Here is a 22793-nt window from a genome sequence, read left to right as displayed (position 1 = left end):
TTCCACAGCAAATATGAAATCTCGGGTAACTGAGGAGTCCACAGGTGATAAGTAGAACAATCATTGTTTGGAGGAGCAGGCGGGTGGGGTGTCTGCCCCTTTCACTGTTGACACTTGGCTTCAGTTTGCTCTTGGCAATGAAACTCGAGGTGCTCACCTCCTTTCTGGATGTCTTTCCTCTATTTCAGGTGGTCTTGGGCCAGGGATTCCCAGGTGTTGGTGGGAACGTTGCACTTTTTCCAAGGAGGCTTTGAAAAAGATCCTTGAAGTGTTTGCTCTGCCCTCCTAGGGCTCACTTGCCATGTGGAAACTCAGACAGAGCGTTTATTTTGAGTGTCTCGTGCCAGACATGCAGATGATGTTTCCTGCCTAGTGGAGTTTACGGAGCATGGTCAATGCTGGGGATGTTGATCTGAGTGAGGATATTGACATTGGTGCAGCTATCCTGCCAATTTGCAGGATCTTGCAGATGTAGCATTGGTGATATTTGTTGAGGGTTTTGCAGTACCTGCTGTACATAGTTCACATGTCTGAGCCGTATAGGAGGGCGAATAACACTACTGCTCTGTAGACCATGAGTTTGTTGCCAGGTCTGAGGTCCTGGTCTTCAAATACGCTCTTCCTCAGGCAACACAGGCAGCATTGAACCTCATTGACAATGTCTGCCCTTGTTGACATCAGATTCCCAAGATATGGAAAGTGGTTCACATTGTCCAAGGACTCGTTGTGATAACCGGGAGAAGGGACGCGCTTTGTGGAGGGGGGAGCTTGGTAGTGGATCTTTGTCCTACAGATATTTAGTACACAATAACTAATTAAAATTTAAAGCTGGGCTGATTTTTCTGTCCCAGAGAAGGGATCAGGCTAGCTTCAGTGCTGTTAATCCGAGTATGGAATAAATGAGACCAGACTCAAAGCTCAGGGGACGATTGCAGCGCAACCCAGATGTGATGGACAGCAATGCCTAATAGGGTTTGTGGTATCCAATACAGGACCAAGTTTCCAGGTACCTGTACTCTAATTCATTGTATCCTGGTTCCTCCATTCTTGTTCTTTCTTTCTCTGCTGTTCCTTCCTCAAACTGCAATTTTTAGGTGCTTAAAACTAAACCTCAACAGTCACTTAACCAACTAGTTCCCAATTTGTCTGTCCTTTTCTCTTCAGTAATGGAGGTATTTTCCTCAGTCAAAAACAAAGAAGTGGCCTTTTAAGCCATTTTGCTTTGATAGTAGCAGTTTATTTACTGATACATATCTTCACAGAGGTTGGAATGTGACAGCTAGAAATTATAAACATATACGACAATCTTGCACATTGGTCCAGCAAAGTACAATTGATAATACAGTTCATATCTTGCCAGTTACATTTTGCACTGTACAGTGCCTGGTCATAAAATCGGTAGTGTAGCTAGTGATAATGGCAGTTTGGTAACCCTCCTCTAGTAGGGACTTCAAGGACTTCAACACACTGACTGGTATTTTGGTGAAGTACAAGTGGAGTGTTGCATAGTCAAAAGGACATATTTCAGATTAGATATTACAGAAAGAAAATTGTGAGTCTGTAAAGAGATACAGATAGATTTGGCAGATAGAGTGTAATGTAGGAAAATATGAGGCTGTCCACTTTGACAGAAAGAATAGAAGATCAGAATTTTATTTAAATGGGCAAACATTACAGAATGCAGCAGTGCAGAGCAACCTGTGTGCCCTTGTACATGTATCACACAAAGTTAGCATGCAGGTACAGAAAGTGAAATGTTGGCCTTCGGTATAATGGGGTGAAGTATAACAAAAGGTGAGACTTTGAGTATTGTATACAGTGTTAGAGTGCCCTTCAAGATCAATAAGTTATTAAAAAGAAATTACAACTTCCAGTGACTGACTGAAAGGATCACATGACAACTCTACAATACTTTTACTTGTAATAAAGCTAAATTAAAATTGACTAAACATTACTTTAGTAGGCAAATTCTCCCATTTAATACAACTGAAAATCTTATGCTTATACTTTGCTATGCCCTCTACGGAGATACTTCATTCTTCATGAACAAGCCCAAATCTATTCCTTTTATTAATTTTAGATGCTTGTGATATGCAAGTATGTTAGAATAACTCTGAAAATGAACTAATGCACATAGGCATGAATGAGCAAAAATGTGTAATTTTCTTTGCAAATTCCTACGATTGGAAGTAATTCAAAACTGCTTTACTCTTTGTAATATCTAAAAATTACTCTCCATCTTTTTGATCAAAGAAAAGGATTGCGTACAAGGCAATTTATGACAAATGCACATCTTAATCAGATTACAAAGATGTCAGGAAGATTGGCAAAGGTTAGGACAGTGAGCTTATTTACAAAATGACTTGATTCCATAATGGGAAGATGCCGAGATTGGTATTCTAGAAACCTGACATGTAATGGCCTGAAGTGCTATTATAAGTGTGATTTTGGCACCAAATATTTCTTTTTCAAACATGAGATCCCTGTCTTACAATATAATATTTTGCATTATTTATATTCTGTACCAAAAAATATTCTAATTATTTTTAACCAATATCAAGAATAGGGAGGGAATCAATGACTCATCCAGAAAATCACGCACAGTGTAATGATAAATTCAAATGACTATTGATGAGAGCAAATTAGCTTGGAATGGGTGTTGCAAAAAAAATAAAAGAAATTGGGCAGAGACAAATATTGAATTAATCTGTGGCTACCAGTCATGTTTCATTGACTCACAAGGTTACTTTAAGTGAAATAGATGTTTGAGTATATTTGTGTATTCAACCAAATATTCACATCTGTACAAGAAGAAAAAATGTCAACGCACTTATGTTATCTCAATCCAATCTGAATTGTTTGCCTCAAAATATATCACCGGTGCTTCTGTTAAAAAAAAACACCCGCGATCTTAAATGTGCACTTCCCTGGTGAAAGCAAGCTGTCATAACATTTTCTGTGTATTGCAGGGCCTCATTAAATTCCACTCGCTCTCAATTTAGCTAGTATTCTGCATCTAAGGCTATTGAGTTGCAGGAGGAATATTTTATTTGATTTAATACCCGCAGTAAAATCATAAGTGTGTTGGCAAAGAATGAGCAAAAGTATCTGAATTTTTAAAAACATGAGAAACGGAAGCGCAGATAACCATTTGACCCCTCACACCTGCTCCGCTATTCAATATCATGGTGGATCTACTTCATTTTTACTCTTTCATGGGATGCGGGCATCGCTGGCAAGGTCTGCATTTGTTACCCATCCGAAACAGCACTTAAATGAGTGGCTTGCTGGGTCATTTCAGAGGGCAGTTAGCTGTCAACAACATTGCTGTGGGTCTGGAGTCTCACGTGGAACAGTTATGGTGAGGAAGGTAGTTCTCCTTCCCTAAAAGGGCATTAGTGAACCATTTAGAATAGATTTTTCGATGACTGTTTCATGATCACCATTACTGAGGCTAGTCTGCAATTCCAGATTTTATGAATTGAATTTCAATTCCACTTGCTGCTGTAATGGGATTTGAACCAGCTCCCCCAGAAAATAAGTTTGGGCCTCTGGATTTATAGTCCAGTGACATTACCCACTACACCACCAGCTCCTCTTGACTGCACTTCCCACATCACTCAATTCCCCGAAATCAAAACATTATTCACCTCAGTATAGAATATACTCAATGGTGAAGCATCCACAACACTCCCGAAACAGATAATTCTGCAGATTCACAATCGCCCGAGTCACGGAGTGAGCCCAATTGTTTAGGCAAAACTCGATAACTGGTTTTAGTTTCTCCAACGTGATCTAGTCCAATTTTGATTTCAGACGCACATCTGAAATATATTCGACATTTCCTGCTCACCCTCAACGTTATTTCAAAAATCCCAATGACATTTTTCAGTTCCACTTCATGCCTGAAAAAAAAAACCCTACAGTACTACAAAGTCATAAATATCATTCAACCTTTCAATATATTCCATGTGTTTGAAGGTCGAACCACCCGAATCAAGATTTTGGGTCACAAATCCAATTTGTCAATTTCCCTGATCTTGGTCTGGCAATCATACCAGGAGTATTAGACTAGTATCAATATTTCCATTCTAAATGGAATTATTTTATTGCAGGCCATAAACAAAGTACAGGGAAAATAGCTTTTAAACAAAATAAAAACTTATCATATTTTTGCATAAAAGAAAAATCAGATTCTCAGTACTTGAAAAAAGCTTCCTGCTTATTGCCAGGGCTCCTCCAACATCTACACAAACTCCAACTTTTCCATTTCCTGAACAACGTCCTGTGTGCCCATCACCACTATCCTTACTGATCTTCACTGGATCTGTTACCCAAGACGATTAATTAAAAATCCTTGTCTCTGTTTACATAGCTTTGCTTCTGAGCCTCAGAGTCTTCATCCTGCCAATTCCAACCTCCTGTGCATGCCTTTCTTTCCGCCACTCCTCGTTCAACAGTAAAGGTTTCAGCTGTCTCAGACTTACTCTCAGACACTCCATCTCTGATCCTCTTGATTGCTCCTCTTCTCATTTTTAAATGCACTCGCAAAACTCTCCAGTTTTCATAGAATTCCTACAGTGCAGAAAGAGGCCATTGAGTCTGCACCAACCCCACATATTTACCATGGCTAACCCACCTAACCTGCACAGCTTTGGACTGTGGGAGAAATCCAGTGTACCTAGAAGAAACCCAGGCAGACACTGGGCCTGTTTCCTGTGCTTTGTTCTTTGTTCGTTCTTCGAGGAGGAGGAGACAGTTGCTCAAGTCTAGAATTGAACCTAGGTCCTTGGCGCTGTGAGGCAGCAGTGCTAACCACTGTGCCGACCTTGCACTTAGCCATCTTTCCTAGTGACTACTATGTCAATTATACTGTTTTACTGCAATATAAATCTATGCTACTGACCATTCTAGAAGTATGATGATTCAGCAGTGGCATCACTCCACATCACTATAACAGCCGAGAGGAGTCATGGAATCAGTCAGTCTAAATGTCATCCGGTTACATTGCTTTCACCATCTTCTCACTTCAACTATATGTTAGCCAACTTTCCCATGCTAACATCTCAAATCAGTGATATCACAGAAACTGTGCAAACAGATAAAAAGTCAAACTGGAATACAGTAATAATGTACAAGATTTTCCTACTTCTGCGAAGCAGAACACCAAATATTTAATGAACAAAAAAAACGATAAAGGACTGACTAACTTTAAATATTATGAACAAAAATAATGTATAAGCATCGCTGCTGAAAATAATTAGAGGTCAAGGGAAAAATGTAATCAAAAAACAAGGCGGCCAATTTACAAAAAATACTCAATTCTAGCATAGACCTTTTCATATACGTTTCTAGCATTAATTCCTTAGTAGTGTGTTAATTACTTTTCCTAGAATTTGTACGACCATTATTTCAAAATATTTGGAAAATTAGCATCTTTTTACTAAAATGGCATTGCAAAATGAACTGAGGGTAATTGTTATAAAAGAGATGGCAAAACTCATCAGAAGAGCCTTACAAGTCATGGGCACCTCACAGAAAGCTACTCGTTAAAGAAAGGAAACAATGGAAGAGAAGTCGCTTCTTGCAGATAGATCTGAATCCTGGGTATACTTATTTTACCTTCAATATTTAAATACTAAATCTCAAATAGTTTAGCATTATCAAGTACTGAAGGCAACTTTACTGCTCTATATTTTAAGCTGTAATATAAATGAGTTTTTATAAAATGGCTCAAAAGCCCAGCACAAGCTTATTTGTGTTGCATGCAGTACTTTAACCTATTAACAATGTCATGTGGAGATCTAATTTAACATAGGCCAACTATGGGTTGGAAACAAAGGGTGACAATCGTTAATAGAATCAACTTTTCTGGCATTCTACTTCAACAGTTCCCTGGTTGCAAGAAACAAAATGCTAAATGAAATCTGGTTTCTCTGCTCTCTCACTTTGGTAGGAAACACCGAATTTGGATGTTAGGTAAACCTTCCTGTTAGTTTCTGAACTGACGTTCTTCTGTGGCATTGCATAAGCAGGTCAGAGTGATGCCAGTTCTGTGATTCACAAGATAGGTCATGGCAAGACAGGTTCTGCAATTTGTATAAAATGTTGAAGTGAGATTGGCTCTACAGCTATGCATAAAGCATGTAAAAGAATAAGAGCCACTTGCCTGAAGCTGATAAATAAAAATAAAGGACGCTGGTACTTTGAACTTTTCATATTCTCAAACGCCTGAAGGAGGATGAGTAATCTAGCAAGAGTGAAGTGTTTGGTAGAAGGATAAACCCAAAACTGTCTTGTAGATTTAAAAACTGGAAAAATGAATACTACTACTTCTCTTCAGCTTGCTGGCAACCACAAACATTACATGATTTAGGTCAAACCACAAAAAGAATAAAGAAAATATCTGGAAGTATGTTTCTATCACGCGCCTCTTTCTGAAATAACCGACATATGTTAGCTTAATAAGCTTAAAGTCATTTTTTTTCAGATCTTTCATTTTTTTCCAAAAATCTTTAATATGGCAGAGTCACATAATAACAGGACAAAGACATCCTGGAGTACTGCAACACCATTCTGCTACACCACTGGGTGTTGAGGCCTGCAATGGGGCACACCATTTACTCAAGGTGAACTATCAATTTGAAGGTTGAGCAATTCCTTGCAGACAGGAATGTCACCTGGGCCACTCATGTACCCATCAGCAGGAGGTCTTTCAACTGGAAACATTACTTGCTATGGGGAGATCAAGAAGTTAGGTATAAAAAAAGTGATTTTTTAAAAAAATTTGCTTTAATCATAGAATCCTTACAGGGCAGGAGACCATTGGCCATAGAGTCTGCACTGACTTCCTGACAGAGTGTCTTACACACACCCTCTCCCCCACACTACGCCTTAATGTTGTATATTCACCATGGCCAATGCACCGAATCTGCACATCTTTGGACTGCAGGAGGAAACTGGAGCACCTGAAGCAAACCCACGAAGACATGGGGAAAATGTGCAAATTTCACACAGATAGTTACCCAAGGCTGGAATCAAACCCAGGTCCCTAGTGCTGTGAGGCAGCAGTGCTAAGCATAATATATTAAATACAATATCAATTTCTACTTGCCAAATGCACCTACCTTTGTTCAGGAAATCAAATTGTGTCTTGTACGGTTAGGTTACATTTACAAACTTACGTTTATATAGTTCCTTCAATGTGATTCCAAAGTGCTTCATAGGGACATTACCAAACTATCTGACACAATAATTTATAAATGTATTAACCTCTAGTCGTGAAATCTTGTTCTATACTGCCAAAAAATCAAAACATGAGAACAGAATCTAAGTTTTTCAAGTATAAAAAGGAAAATGTACAGATACAGTAACCAACATACGCTAACATCATGACCTCATATTGCTAAACTGAGTCCACTTGAAAACTACATGCTCTATTTTCTCCCCTCAAGAGTGTTGTGTTTAATTTCTAATCGCAATGTTTGCAAAAAAACGATGAAACAGATTTTACCAGGTGCCCTCGGCATATGAGCTGAATCAAGATCTACTGATATTATTCAAATCATTGAATGAATAGCAGTTGTTCTAGTTAGCAGGCAAATAATGCATTGCAATATATAAATTTCACATTAGTTTTCATTGCACAGGTTTGGAGGAGCAAGATGTGTAACAGGAATTTATAGTCAGTATTTTGAAATTGCAGGTCATACCGACATAGGGAATGTGCCTTTTTAAAAATTGACAGCAAACTGGCAGTCCTGCACTTTGGCTGGATTTTATTCTCCATGCACAAAAGACAGAGGGAATTGGATTGTTACTGCTCTCTTCATTTTGTCTCAGAACACAAATCAGAGCAACTGAATGAGATAAGGAGGGTGAAGGTTTGAGATTTTTGCCTGCTAGCTTTCTCCCTTCCTGTCCTCCTAACTCTGATGCAATATGGTTCTCCTGACACCGATGCAATATGGTTCCAGAAATGTTAAAGCACTTGCCCAAATGCCTATTCCCAAGCCTACTTGGGCATTAAGCATTTCATAATCAAACTCAACCTCAGCTTCACCTCACGGCCAAATTGCATTTTCCTGCAGGGGTCACTGAACAGTGAGCAGCAACTCAGGCACTTTACCATTTTTAAATGGTTGGTTTCAGAGCCCATGATTAGTCTTTGCTGCCAACCAAAGCAAATTTGGACAACTTGGCACTGACTAGATGGGGCATTCTTCATCATGATGATTTAGATATTCCCTGTCTTATTCAGCTGAACCATCAGGTGAAGCAATGAAAACATTAGCGTCAAAATGTTTGATAAAATAGACATTGCACGCATTTTATAAATAAACACTTCAGTGAATAATAGTTAGTTTCACCCAAGCATAGTGGTGCTAATTCTTTTTTAAAAAAAGTAGGTCTGAATTACTATATCAAAAAAGTGTTCTTATAATTTGCCTGCAGATGAGGATTGTCAACTAGGGGCTGATTTTTCTCCAACAGCAAAATGCCAAATTATCCAGACATTGATTCCTAAAGATATGAAGTAAAATTGAAAATACTGAAAACTGGAAATGCGAAGCTAGTCTCTCAGTATCAGACAATTTAATGTTAACATTTTATCTGATGCAAGGATTCAACGCACAATCTTAACGATCTTTATCTCTTCCCATATTTTTACCATTGTTTCATTTCAGTTGCGGGGATGGGTACCTATTAATACCAAGTTATGAATAACATTAATACATGCCTCGTGAATGGGAGCAGCTAATAATTAGGCCTTTAAATATCTGTGCATGATCATCTAGATGGATATACAAGTCTGCAATTTTTAAATCCCCACATTTCCACACAGCCAGAAGAATAAAAAGCACATCACAAAATATTACTGTAAGCCACGAGATAAAACATTCTTTTGTATATGAGGCCACTAGCTACTGAGAAGTACTCAACTGACAATTTAAATGCCTGTGGCCAAAAAACTATTAAACAAAAGGTCACACTTCTCATAAATCAAACAAGCTTCTGCTAGTTTTTAAACATAGCACAAAATAAAAAGTCCATCTCTGTACTGATCTGAGTGTAAAATGGAAGCAACCAACTAAAATAAAAATTTTGTAATGCAAATTGGACAGCTCATCACAAGGACTGCTGAAAAAACTGAGCAGAATATTGAAAAGCAAGTGCTCCAACATATGTAATGAACTTTATTGGTAGCAGGGTAAATAAGATCTGAACAATGCAAACTATGAAAATGTAAGTGGAAAAATCAATTTCATCTGACTAACATGAGATTTCTATTATGAATTTTAACCTTCATCAGCACCATGAAAAAGAAAAACATAAAAGTTCTGTGAACCAAAACTTTGAAGATTATCACGGATTTCAACCATTCATTTTTCCAGTCTCACTCTTGAAATACTACAGCCAAAACAAGAGGGTTTTTTTGCATCTTCATGCTTATCAATCTTCGTGACTTATGCTTGAATACTAAAAAAGGCCATTGTTAATCCAGAGGCCAATATTACATCATCAGAAATACATCTATTTCAGGCAGTAATTTGATCATTCCCATTTGTTTAAGCTGGTGGTACCTAATAGAACAGGTTTGAACATGTTATGGAAGTTAATCTAGATTTCAGTTTTAAATCCAAAATTCAGGTTCTTAATAGGACAACTAATTTTACACATTACATACATAAGCAGACTGGGATAATAACTGGTGGGTCCAAATATTAACCATCACCTGGAAGGGGGCCGGGAAGGCATCTTTTGGTTCAAACTGGCCTAATCTGATTCGATTCAACAGAGTTGGGTTTTGAAACAGTCAAAACCTTTTACAACACTAAAAAACTTAAAAGCTTCATCTCTCTCATCTTTCGAAATGGAAACAATTCATCAACATTTGCCGAGTTACATAACATTTCCCAAACTGCTAATTATCAACACTGAACACAAGGAAGCGAGGAGCTGTGTAAGGCTGATGGGGTCAGCCACTGTTTATGTTCTGGGTGCTGAGGAACCCAGCAGTTTACAAACATTTCATAGAAAAGCTTCATACCGAGTTGCCTTCATGACAAAGTCCACTCTACTCATCTTGTTTGTTTTAAATATAAAAAAATTCTAGAAGGAAGGAAAACACCCCATTGAGCTTATGAAAGCCCTTCTCCCTCCTCTGCCCGTCGGTTTCCTCAAGAACTGCGGGTAACACTGTTGCACAATGTGCAACTTTTGGCTGCCTTTAGAGGAGTTGACACAACTTGTCACATTGTGACTTGTCAACTTGCAAGGAGGGAAAAGAGAGGGGGGGGGGAAGAAAGCAAGAATAAAAAGACTGAAAATTCAACACACATATACACACACACACACACACACGAGAGATTAACGTGAGAACAGGATGTGAGAGGCAAAGGAGGAGGTGGTGGGTGGGGGTTCACTTTCTGGGGCGTTGAGAAGGGAGGAGGAAAACAGACAGAGAGACACAGAGAGAGAGAGAGAGAGACTTGGCCAGGGGACTGAAGGGTTCTCCCCGGGGCTGGGGCAGTGAAGCCGGGGGCGAGGTACAGGCGATGTCTTTGCAAAGGGCGCCAGGCAGCCCTCTGTCTCTCTGTCTGTCTCTCTCTGTCCAAACCCAAACACAAGCAATAATTCAGACAAACAAACTCCAACCCGCCCCTCACAATATAAATATATAAAAATAAGGTCTGATTAAAAAAACATTACAAAGATTTCCACCCAGTGCGGCGTTGCTTCATCCTCCCTTTATTTTAGGAAAGAATTCTTATGGACTCACCTTGTGCCGGCAGTGAATGGAGAGACTGGGACAGTCCCCCCTCTCTCTCTGTGTTTATTTGAATGCAGCCTCCACCGGAGATTCTCCGCTGCTGCTGTTTTTAGGACCAGGAGTTTTCTGAGCACTGGCGTCGGGAGCGCGCTCTGTTCACGGTGCGCGTGCCCGTGCCCGGCCGCGCGCCTCCTCCCGCTGCTGCTGCTGCTGCTGCTGGGGGCGCGCCCGCAGCTCCCTGTGTCTCTGTGCCCGGCGGAGCGGAGCGGAGCACCCTGACCCCCCCCCACCCCCCGCCCCACCCCCCCGGGGGGGGTATCCAGGCCACTCCAATCCCCTACAGATAAAAGCAGAGTTATTTACCCCCCCTCCCTGTCCCACCTCCTCCCTCCCGCTCCCTCCTCACCCTCAACACTCTCACCCTCCCTTCACCTCCCCCTCTTCACTACCCTCTTCAGCCTCGTCTCTCTGTCCCCCCTCCTCCTCAACCCCCACCCCCTCCTCAATCCCTACACTCCCTCTCACCCTCCTTCTCACTCTGTCCTCACCCCTCTCCTCCCCCCACCCCTCCCCCCCACCCCCCTCCCACCCCTCCCCCCCACCCCCCTCCCACCCCTCCCCCCCACCCCCCTCCCACCCCTCCCCCCCACCCCCTCTCCCCCCCACCCCCTCCCACCTCTCCCCCTCCCACCTCCCACCTCTCCCCCCTCCCCTCTCCCTCTCCCCTCCCCCCTCCCCTCCCCTCCCCCCTCCACTCCCCTCCCCTCTCCCCTCCCCTCCCCTCTCCCCCCCTCCCCTCTCCCCCCCCCTCCCCTCTCCCCCCCTCCCCTCCCCTCCCCTCTCCCCCCTCCCCTCCCCTCTCCCCCCTCCCCTCCCCTCTCCCCCCTCCCCTCCCCTCCCCTCCCCTCTCCCCCCCTCCCCTCCCCTCCCCTCTCCCCCCCTCCCCTCCCCTCTCCCCCCCTCCCCTCCCCTCCCCTCTCCCCCCTCCCCTCTCCCCCCCTCCCCTCTCCCCCCCTCCCCTCTCCCCCCCTCCCCTCTCCCCCTCTCCTCTCCCCCCTCCCCTCTCCTCTCCCCCCCTCCCCTCCCCTCCCCTCCCCTCTCCTCCCCTCCCCTCCCCTCCCCTCCCCTCCCCTCTCCCCCCTCCCCTCCCCTCCCTTCTCCCCCCTCCCCTCCCCTCCCCCCCCTCCCCTCCCCTCTCCCCCCTCCCCTCCCCTCCCCTCTCCCCCTCCCCTCCCCTCCCCTCTCCCCCCTCCCCTCCCCTCCCCTCCCCTCCCCGTCCTCCTCCCCCCTCCCCGTCCTCCTCCCCCTTCACCCTCCCCTTCCTCACCCTCCCCTTCTCCAGGCAACACTCTTTCCCCCACCCACCTCACCCTCCCCTTTCCCAGGCAATTCTCTTCCCCCACTCCACGCAACTCTCTTCACCCCCCCCAATACCCGAGGCAACTCTCTCACTCCCCCGCCACTCCCCCAGGTAACTTTCTTTCCACCTCCTCCTCCCCCAACGACTCTCTTCCCTCCACTCCCCTTCCCCCAGGCAATTCCTTTCAGCTTACCCTGAAGAAGTACTGCTTTTCTCTTCGACAGGATTTCTGTTATGTCTCCCCACTACTCCCCTCCCCTCCATCTACCCCCCCAATCCACCACCACACCCACCCCCCCACCCCGCCCAATCCCCCGTCACTCCTTTCCATTTCTCTTAGCGTTGGGCAAATTATTTACCGAGACTTGCTTCCATAGCCACACTTCCTTCCTTAGTGACTGTCTTCATCTCCGAATACCCAACGTGGATTTGAACTCAGATCTCACCCCGCGTCTAACCTCCGGGATTACAGCTACCTTCAGGATATACAACATTCTTTGAACTGTTGTCCTTGCCACACCCTGAAAGCCACACTCAGTTCCACGCGCCGTTACATGAAGACACTCACCATCTCTCTCCAGCGACACGGTCTTACACTCTCTCAAAGCTGTCCCTGTCCCCAGTCTCATTCCACCCTCCGCACCATTCAACACCTTAACAAAAAGGTTTTCCTATTTGTTGCAGATGTAAAGGAACGCAAGCTTCAACAACTTGTCAACACCACTGCCCACCCCAGGCCCTCAACCAGTCCCAGTCCCTCAAGCTCCATCTCCTCGAGCCCCAGCCCTTGCTGTGTGTTCTCCATACTCTCTGACCTTCCCCTGTCTCAGGCTGAGTGTGCTGTTCTCGGCAAAGGACTCAGCTTTCTACCCTTACGTCCCCACCTCAATGAATTCCGGCCTTGACATGATGTTGAACTCTTCTTCCGTCATCTTCATCTCCGTGCCCACTTCTTTGGGCAAGAGTCCTCCCCCCATTCCATAGATCCTGTCACGTGCCTCCAATATTCTGCCTCCCGTTGGACACCCCTGCTGGGATAATTACCTGCCCTCAATCTTTTCATTGGGAACTGTCGATGGGACATTGGTCATCTCAATTTTTTCTGCCCCCCTCACCCATTCCAACCTCTCTCTTTCTGAACATTCTCCCCTTCGCTCCCTCAGGTCCAACCCTGACGTTGTCAATCAAAGCTGCCGACAAAGGCCGTGCTGTTATCATCTGGCTGATTGACTCTACCTTGCAGAGGCTGACACCAACTCTCGGAAACGAGGGCGGCACAGTGGTTAGCGCTACTGCCTCACAACCCCAGGGGCCTGGGTTTAATTCCCGACTTGGGCCAATGTCTGTGTGGAGTTTGCACGTTCTCCCCGTGTCTGCATAGGTTTTCTCTGGGTGCTCCGGTTTCCCCCCAGTCCAAAAATGTGTGAGTTAGGAGCATTGGCCATGCTATGTTCCTCCTTAGTGTTCCGGGTTGTGTAGGTTAGAGTAGTGGGGTAAAAGTTTGGGGTTGTGGGAGGATAGGGCCTGTGGTGGGATTATTGTTGATTGCAAGCCTCGATGGGCCAAATGGCCTCTTCTGTACTGTAGGGCTTCTGTGATTCTGTGATACTTCCTCCTACCTCCCCCTGGGCCATGACCACACCACTGAACCTCAAGCCATTATCTCCAACACCATCACTGACCTTATTTCCTCCGGATGCCTTCCCCCCACAGCTTCCAATCTCATAATCTTCCAACCCCAGACAACCTGCTTCTACCTACTTCCCAAAACCCAGAAAAAGGACTATCCTGGTAGGCCCATTGTGTCAACATGCTCCTGCCCCACTGAACTTATTTCCTCTTATCTTGACTCCATCCTCACTCCCCTGGTCCATTCCCTCCCCACCAATATCTGGGATTCCTCTGATGCCCTGCATCATTTTGACAGCCCTAACTGCCTCCTATCACCCTGGATGTGCAATCTCTCTACACCTCCATCCCACATTTCATTCTTGAAAAGAGGCCTGAACAATTCCCATCCACCACCACTCTCCTCCGTCTGGCTGAACTGCTTCTATCTGTCAACAACTTCTCCTTGAACTCATCCCACTCTTTCCAAATCAGTGGGTACCCACATGGGTCCAAGCTGTGCTTGTCTTTTTATGGGGTATGTGGAACATTCCTTGTTCCCCCCAGGTCCCCTCCCACAATCCTTTACTGGTACATCGATGATTATTTTGGTGCTGCTTCATGGTTTCATCTAGATCTTGGAAAATTCATCAACTTCGCTTCCAGTTTCCACCCCTCCATCATCTTCACCAGGTCCATCTCGGACACTTCCCTTCCTTGACCTTTCTTGTCCCTTATTTCCCACGATAGACTATCTACCAATATCCATTATAAGCCCACTGACTCCCACAGCGACCTGGGCTACAGCTCTTCACACCCTACATCCTGTAAGGACTCCATCCCTTTCTCTCAGCTCCTTCACCTCCGCCGCATTTGTTCCAATGATGCCACTGTCCAAAGTGGTGCTTCTAATATGTGTTCCTTTTTCCTTAACCATGGATTCCCAACAACAGTTGTCAACAGGACCCGCAATGGGGTGCAGTCCATCTCCCGTGCCACGACCCTCACCCCCTCTCGTCCCTCCCAGAACAAGGATAGATCCCCCTTCTTCTCATTTCACCCCGCCAGCTGCTGCATGCAAAGCATAACCTCTGCCATTTTCACCAACTCCAGCGTGATGCACCACCAAACACATCATCTCTTCACTCCCTCTGTCAGTATTCCACAGAGACCTCTGGAATAACCTAGTCCACTCCTCCACTATACCCTACACCTCTCCTGTCATTCGTGGCAGCTTTCCATTCAATCACAGATGGTGTAACACCTGTCCCTTTACTTCTTCTATGCTGATCATCCAAAGTCCAAAACACTCATTTCCAGGTTAAGCAGCGTTTCACTTGCATCTCTTTCAATTTGGTCATCAGCTGCTTCCAATGTGGTCTCCTCTATAACGGAGAGATCAAGCATAGACTGGTGATCGTTTTGTGAGCACCTTCCGTCTGTGTGCAGTCAGGATCCTGACCTTCCAGTTGCTTGCCATTTTGACACATGATTCTGCTCTCATGCCCACATGTCTGCCCTTGGCCTGCTGCAATGTTCCAGTGAAGCTCAACGCAAACTGGAGGAACAGCATCTCATCTTCCGGCTGGGCACTTTATCGCCTTCCATTCTCAACATCAAATTCAACAACTTCAGATGATTTGCTCAACCCCACCTCAGCCCCCTTTATTTTCATTCTATTTTATTTAATTCTTATTGTTCTCTAACTTTTATTTCTTTATTGTCTTTCTTTATTTTTCTTGCCCCCTCCACTCTTTCCCCTTACTTCATCCTCCTTCTCTTATCTTTTCTCCCCTGCTTCCCCTTTTCTACATTCTACCTCTGTCCCATCTCCCCTCCTCCCTCCGGCCTTCCCCCTGCATCTCCATCTGTCACAGTTTACAGTTTCTCTGCCATTTGGCCATTCACACCATTTATTGTCTCTGTGGACAGGTTTTAGCAATCCTTTCTCCTGGTTTCTATGGCTAGGACTCATCTATCATTCCCTCACCCTGCAGTATAAATACCTCCCACCTCCGATACCTTTTAGCTGTGACAAAGGGTCATCTGGACTCGAAACATCAGCTCTTTTCTCTCCTTGCAGATGCTGCCAGACCTGCTGAGATTTTCCAGCGTTATCTCTTTTGGTTTCACATTCCAGCATTTGCAGTAATTTGCTTTTATAACTCGTTTCCCCCTCTCCCCCTCTCCCCCTCTCCAGGCATCTCTCTTTCCCCCCTCCCCCTGATAAGTTTCTTTCCCCCCTTCCCCTCCCCCAGGCAACACTCTTTCCCCCCCTCCCCCAGGCAGCTCTCTTTGCCTCCCCCCAGCCCCCGCCCCCAGGCAGCTCTTTGCTTTCTCCACCAGGCAACTTTTTGCCCCCCAACCCACCTCACTTAGGCAACTCTCTTTGCCCCCCGCCAAACCCCCACGCAACTCTATTTCCCCCACTCATTCCCCCTCCCGCAGACAACTCGCTTCGCCCCCTCCCTCCCCTATGCAACTGGCTTTGCCCAAAATACTCAAATGAGACAATTCTTTGATTTATTGTGGTCACGTACTGGGACACTTGTGCGCTCTGCAGACAAAACATACCTTTCATAGAGTACATAGGGGAGAAGGAGAAAATACAAGGTTCATGGGTGGCATGGTGGCACAGTGGTTAGCACTGTTGCCTCGCAGCACCAGGGACCCGGGTTCAATTCGAGCTCAGGTCACTGTCAGTGTAGAGCTTGCACTTTCTCCCTGTGTCTGCATGTTTCCTCCAGTTGCTCTGGTTTCCTCGCACAGTAAGAAGTCTCACAACACCAGGTTAAAGACCAACAGGTTTATTTGGTAGCACAAATCACTAGTTTTCGGAGCACTGCTTCAGGTCAGTGAGAGTTCGGTTCACAAACAGGGCATATAAAAATCTGATGAAGGGGCAGCACTCCGAAAGCTAGTAGCTTGTGCTACCAAATAAACCTGTTGGACTTTAACCTGGTGTTGTGAGACTTCTTACTGTGATTACCCCAGTCCAACGCCAGCATCTCCACATCATGGCTGTCATTGACACCGCAAACTGTTGGTTCCAAGTGGAGAGGATCTCCAATAAGATCGCGTATATCAACACATCAAGTTTCTACAAAGATGCAAGAAAGCAGACAAGATACTGAAAGGACTACAGATCCCAAACCCACTCAGATCAACGTATAACACAGACAAAGCTGAGAGACTTTGCCGTTGCACTTCTCTCACACTTCTCAACCACCTCATACACCAGCTCTACAGCAAACGCCGCACCCTAGAAACCAAGATAAAGTCCATATTCTCAACTTGTGCTCAGGACGCAGGCCAGCTGCGAAACACTGCCAAGCAGATGAGACAAAGGAACTACACCACCGACATGCACACCAAGAACAGGAAACTTGAGAAACTTGTCATCACCACCAGCAGCAACCAAGCCTCCCCCGATACCACAGTAGAAAACAGCACCACCGCAGGGAAGTCCATTGTCAACTTGTCAGACTACACACTTCAACCAGATGAAATTGACATTCTCAGCCGTGGGCTCAATTTCTGCCCCATCACCAAAATAGACGCCAACAGTTTTGCAGCGGACACAGAGGTATTCATCAGGCGAATCAGGCTGCAGGAGTTCTTCCCCAAAAACCCAAGAGGCTAACAGCGAACACAATGAGACAGCCGATGAACTGGAACAGCCAACAGGGATCTCCGTGGTGCAGCAACCGAAGAGGAAAGAGTCCAATTGGACTTCTCCGGATGGCCGCTGCCTTCGACTCGACATGTATGCCCAAGCCTTAGGGAGATGTGTCAATGCCAGATTCATCAGCCGCACTCACAAGGCAGCCCGAACATCATCCAAGCACGACGCAGCACCATCCATGCTCTCAAGACCAACCGCAACATTGTCATCAAACCAACAGACAAAGGAGGGGCCATTGTTATACTGAACAGAATGGATTACTGCAAAAGAGTGTACCGACAACTGAACAACGAGGAACACTACAGACAATTACTCGCAGATCCGACCAAAGAACACATCCATCAACTCAACAGACTGATCAAGACCTTTCATCCGGACCTTCAGAGACCCTCCATGATCTCATCCCAATATGCCAACATCTTCATGTGTTCGAATAAGACCTCTTCACCCTACAGGACCTTCAACCGATGCTATACACTAGATACATCGATGACATTTTCTTACTTTAGACACATGGTGAACAATCACTGAAACAAGTTCCATCCCACCATCAGACTCACCAAAGAATATTCTCCGGAATTGGTTGCATTCTTGGACACATGCATTTCCATCAAGGATGGTCGACTTAGCACTTCACTGTACCGCAAGCCCACGGATAACCTCACGATGCTCCACTTCTCCAGCTTCCACCCTAAACATGTGAAAGAAGCCATCCCCTATGGAGAAGCCCTCCGCACATACAGGATCTGCTCAGATGAGAAGGATTGCAACAGACACCTCCAGACGCTGAAAGATGCCCTCATAAGAACAGGATATGGTGTTCCATTCATCAATCGACAGTTCCGACCATGTTACAGCAAAAAACCGCACCAGCCTCCACAGAAGACAAACATGGGACATAGTGGACAGAGTACCCTTCATCCTCCAGTACTTCCCCAGAGCAGAGAAACTACGACATCTTCTCCGGAACCTTCAACACGTCACTGATGAGGACGAACATTTTGCCAAGGCCATCTCCACACCCACGTTTCTTGCCTCCAAACAACCGCACAACTTCAAACAGACCATCGTGGGCAGCAAACTACCCAGTCTTCAGGAGAACAGTGACCACAGCACCACACAACCCTGCCACAGCAACCTCTGCAAGACATGCCGGATCATTAACACGGATGTTATCATCTCACGTGAGAACACCATCCACCAACACAGACACTTGCAACTCAGCCTACCTGATATGCTGCAGGGAAGGACGTCCCGAGTCGTGGTACATTGGGGGGAACCATGCAGACACTACGACAATGGATAAATGAACACCGCTCAACAATCACCAGGCAAGACTGTTCCCTTCCTGTTGGGGTCATGGGCATTCCTTCCTTCCCTTCCTTCAGTGGTCACGGGCATTCAGCCTCTGATCTTCAGCTAAGTGTTCTCCAAGGTGGCCTTCGCGACACGATAACGCACAGTCGCTGAGCAGAGACTGATAGCCAAGTTCTGCACACATGAGAATGGCCTCAACTGGGATCTTGGGTTCACATCGCAGTGTAACCCCCACCACTTGCCTGGGCTTGCAAAATCTCACTAACTGTCCTGGCTGGAGACAATACACATCTCTTTATCCTGTGCTTAATGCTGTCTCCACTCACATTGTCTGTACCTTTAAGACTTGATTACCTGTAAAGACTCGCATTCCAATCATTATTTTGTAAATTGAATTTGTGTCTTTATATGCCCTGATTGTGTGTCTGCCCGTTGAAGTGGTGGAGGCTGCCTCGCTAAATATTTTTAAGAAGCGGGTTGATGGGTTCTTGATAAGAGAGGGGATTAAGGGTTATGGGGAGAGGGCGGGAAAGTGGAACTGAGCCACAACAGATCAGTCATGATCTTATTGAATGGCGGGGCAGGCTCGAAGGGCTAGATGGCCTACTCCTGCTCCTATTTCTTATGTTCTTATGTACTCTGTTTACCCCAGTCCAATGCCGGCATCTCCTCGTCATTCCCCCTACAGTCCATAGATGTGTGGGTTAGATAGATTGGCTGTGTTAAATTGCCCCTTAATGTCAGGGGGATTAGCAGGGTAAATACATGGTGCTGCAGGGATAGGGCGTGGGTGGAATTATTGTCCTTGTAGGCTTGATGGGCCAAATGGCCTCCTTTTTGCTCTGTAGAGAGTCTGAATATAATGTTAGAATCTGCTAGGACGTAGGGAAAGATCATCTTAATGGACATATCATATACGAAGCTGATCTTTCTCTGCACCCTAGCTATGATTGTAGCACTGGAGATGCGTGCTAGGTGCGTTCATGAAGACGATCTTTCTCTACAATTTCCAAGTAATGAGGAGCCTGCGTTCACCCAGGGTCTGAAGCGGACCCGCAGCCCAATTACATGTGCTGTCCACCGCCGTCCCATGGAAACGAAACTACGGCGTCACTGGCGCACAGTAAGATCCCAAAACAGCCACCCATCACTTGGGATTAAGATTTGTGTTGTTGAAAGTTTGCACTGGCTTGGGGTTCGTCACGACGCTCCCGTCTAAAGAATTTTATATACAATATACACACATTATATATCTATATGTGTATATACCAGCGCATCCCCTCTTTTTCACTGGGAATTGTTTCATCCACACATACACACACACTAACACAGCAGCTCCTGACTGGGCAGTTTGCACATTTGTTGGCCATCTCTCACTGCGGGCGCTGGAAAAGAATTGGTGACTTTATGGCCATTTAGGGCTCAGAACCGCTGAGACATCCCAGTCCCCATTACAGCAGGAATAAATATCAACACAGGTGGGGAGGGCACCTTGAGTGCCTTCTGCCACTTCAGGGCAAAAACCCTGCACCTTACACTTCTGATGCTGTTAAGGTTGCCTGTGTACAGCCCCCTCCCCCAAACAAATGTCAACCCAATACCGAAACGCACTTGCTCCAAAATCCTAACCTTTAGTAACATTCCTCTTTGAAAAAAAATTCTTCGGAAAACATCGTTTTCGACACCGTTTTACTGCTTGTTTAAACAAAGTAAAAAGTCTGACAACACCAGGTTTTAGTCCAACCTATTTATTTGATAATATACTATATATAATATAATATAGTATATTAATATACTATATACACTATATATTATATAGTATATTAATTATTATATTATTATACTATATATAATATATAATATAATTATTATACAATATATAATATATATTGTATATAGTATATTAATTATTATATTATTATTATACTATATAACATATTATATATAGTATACATAATATACTATATATAATATAATATAGTATATTATCAAATAAATAGGTTGGACTAAAACCTGGTGTTGTCAGACTTTTTACTGTGTTTACGCCAGTCCAACGCCGGCATACCCACATCATGTTTAAACAAAAACAGGACCACCTAGTAAAAATGAGGATGCCCTCGTTGCTATGACTTCATTCCCAATGTAAACACGATATATTTTGGGACATGATGCCAGCTGAGATGACTGCAGATTTTTTTTTCCCAGCGTGTAGGGGGGAACAGGAAAGTTTAGAAGAGAAAGATGCCGCCCCCCCCCCCCCCCCACACACACACACACACAGAGTCATATTTCCATTTGATTTCCCATTCCCAGGGAGGGATACAGCGCTGCATTCTGACACTTCCGCAGGCAGCTCGGTAAAGTGAAGATTAAAGTGCCAGAATACACTTTGGGGCAGCGATCAGGAACAGCTTTATAATGTTCACAGCTGGTGGACTTGCTGGCGAGTTGCACTCGCGGCTGGGCGAGTTTCAACGCTGCCGACCTCAACACAAGCGAAACACGAACTGTCCAGACATCCACGCTCACGGCCACCTTCCTAAACAGTTTAGAGGCGTTCTTTTCGCCTTGGCAATTATGCAGAAGTATCTACTAAGAATATTACGGCGAGTTTAATTCCGAGAAACGTTACCGTTGCATCTGCGTGTCCATAAATAATATTACGTTGACTGAAATTTAAATATGCACCCGCAAAACATATCTTGGTACTTAGAGAGTTGAAGTCAACATATTTACAATAGCCACGGTGCATTGATCTGATGTAATTCTTTTCACGCAGGGAGGATTGTGGTGGGCTGGAGATAGTTACAGGATGGCTAAGCATTTTTTTAAAAAAAACACAATACAATAACTCTATGCAATGTATATGGTAATATGTACAGTAATTATATTTTACCGACGAACGAAGTAGCGCTTTGACCGCTGGGGAGTTGTTCCTACGATTAGTCTACATATAACTCATACATTTTGTTTTACTGCTTTTAAAGTGCCTCCTTAACTGCAGTTACCATCGTAAATTCATATCGTACAAAAACTCTCCCTCACACTTAGTTATTCAACAGTTTTTTTCATTTGTAATTCCAGAGAGAACTTTCCACTCTGTATTTAACTCCTTACCCTCCTGATCCCGTCCCTTCCAGTTACTCATTCACAAATGATTCTAAAACGCCTCGTTTAATTGGTTATCAAATTAATTCAAGTGATTCCTCCGCGTTTCACTGGCATTGAGAATGTGACAACCGGACACATCCATTTCCCCATGTGTAAACACTCACTGGTACTACTGCCCCCTGACTCACTCCAGGACTAAATTATATCCTGAAATCTTAATATTTCACTGCTCAACGGAGGGAGTGCTGTATTGTCTGAAGCATTGCCTTTTAGAGGATCAGGTAACCAACTGGGAGCCTGCCTCCGTTTTAGCTGAATGCACAAAATCCCTTTGCACTTGATGTCCTAAGTCACTCTTCCTCCTGGCAACTAAGTTTATCAAACGTGTATGCTATCATCTGTCTCACTGACGCAAATGGGTGGGGAAAAATGGCAGCCAAAGAATGCCTGTACTTAAATCATAGAATCATAGAAACCCTACAGTGTAGAAAGGAGCCATTCGGCCCATCGCATCTGCACCGATCACAATCCCACCCAAGCCCTATCCCCATATCCATACACATTTTACTCACTAATCCTCTAACCTGTGCATCTACGGTTAATTTAGCACGGCCAATCAACTTAGCCTGCACATCTTTGGACTGTGGGAGGAAACCTGAGCACCCAGAGGAAACCCACGCAGACTCGAGGAGAATGTGCACATTCTACACGGACAGTGACCTGAGCCGGGAATCGAACCCAGGTCCCTGGAGCTGTTAAAATGTCATTAATAGATGGTGAAATGCTAAATAACATCCTATAAGGTAATACAGGAGGCATGTACCACTTAGTTCCAGCATGTTCTAATGTTGATGTCTCGTGCATGTGGCACTAACATACTGGTTTGAATCCCTATCTTGTGTCACTATTTATTTGTGGAAAGGTCAGAAGATCGATTT

The 22793-nt window shown here is 44.7% G+C and overlaps 1 protein-coding gene across 3 annotated transcripts in view; it reads right to left on the bottom strand.

Moving 5' to 3' along the window:
* The window catches only part of LOC145349855 (diacylglycerol kinase beta-like), a 534763-nt gene extending 523900 nt beyond the window's left edge, over window positions 1–10863 (bottom strand). For all 3 annotated transcript variants that reach the window (XM_080198449.1, XM_080198452.1, XM_080198451.1), the window contains exon 1: window positions 10784–10863. The gene's annotated coding sequence lies outside the window, so the exon portion shown is untranslated. The remainder of the gene's footprint in view (window positions 1–10783) is intronic.
* Between the last annotated feature and the right edge of the window lie 11930 nt (window positions 10864–22793).

The sequence above is a fragment of the Carcharhinus amblyrhynchos genome, chromosome 11 (genome assembly GCF_965287045.1).
Source record: "Carcharhinus amblyrhynchos chromosome 11, sCarAmb.v2.hapA, whole genome shotgun sequence".
Classification (NCBI taxonomy): domain Eukaryota; kingdom Metazoa; phylum Chordata; class Chondrichthyes; order Carcharhiniformes; family Carcharhinidae; genus Carcharhinus; species Carcharhinus amblyrhynchos.
Note: the sequence above shows the minus strand (reverse complement) of the source record. Positions and strands in the feature narration are given on the sequence as shown.